Source organism: Panthera uncia, chromosome B4, assembly GCF_023721935.1.
Source record: "Panthera uncia isolate 11264 chromosome B4, Puncia_PCG_1.0, whole genome shotgun sequence".
Lineage (NCBI taxonomy): Eukaryota > Metazoa > Chordata > Mammalia > Carnivora > Felidae > Panthera > Panthera uncia.
The window spans coordinates 91104678-91105523 of NC_064809.1; the positions used below are offsets into that span (position 1 = coordinate 91104678).

At 65.0% G+C, this 846-nt stretch overlaps 1 protein-coding gene across 1 annotated transcript in view; it reads left to right on the forward strand.

The window, feature by feature from the left end:
• Positions 1-654: 654 nt before the first annotated feature.
• RAP1B (RAP1B, member of RAS oncogene family) overlaps positions 655-846 on the forward strand; it is a 43561-nt gene continuing 43369 nt past the window's right edge. Inside the window, exon 1 of the mRNA XM_049625936.1 lies at positions 655-759. The gene's annotated coding sequence lies outside the window, so the exon portion shown is untranslated. The remainder of the gene's footprint in view (positions 760-846) is intronic.

Genomic DNA, 846 nt, shown 5'->3' on the forward strand with positions numbered 1-846 from the left:
TTGTTTGGGATCATAGGTTTGTTAAATGAGTTTGGCAGGGTAATTTGGACAAAGAGTTCACCCGAGTTAAGACACCAGTGTTTGAAATACTTGTCAAGAGAAAAACCCTTTGAAGAATGAAAAAGACCGTGCCCTGGCCTGGTTTCCTTCACGGGAGCTCTAGGTGTGGAAACTGCACGCTCAGTTACTTCCCAGCCACTTTCCCCAGCACAAAGGAATACGCGAGCACCAACTGTTAGGTGGCGTTGGTGACTGAATTACAGTTCGCAATAAAGGCATCTTTTAAGTTTCGGAGCGTTTCTAAGCCCTTCGCACCATGTAACCCGCTGAAGTCAGGGAAGCCGACACGCCTATGGGTCCCGAACCAGGTGGCCCAGGCGAAGCTGAAAGGGGGACGAGAGCAGGGAGAGAAACACCGCGGAGAAGACGCTGCCGCGAAGGGCGCCGCGTGGGTCCGGCCTGCGCTGCGGCGGCGCGCAAGGCCCCGCCCCCTCGGCTCCCCTCGCTCCGCCCCGCGGCCCCGCCCCTTCCTCGGCCGCGCACCCGCGCGCCCCGCCCGCGGACGGAAGCGAGAGCGAGGCTGAACGCCTGACGTCAAGGCGACACCGCCAAACCTCGCCCAGAGTCAGGCGTGTAAACCAGCCCGAGCGGCGGCGGCGGCGGCAGCGGCAGGACCGCCGTGGCGCCGGAGCAGCGACCCGGAGGGAGCGCAAGGCACGGGGCGACGCGGGCTGCGGGGACCCGGTGACAGCGTGAGAGGTTCGCAGAGTGTGTGCGTGGCCGCTGAGGGGAGCGGCGGCGGTGGCGGCGGCCGCGCGGGGCGGGGGCCGGGCGCCGGCTGAGGGG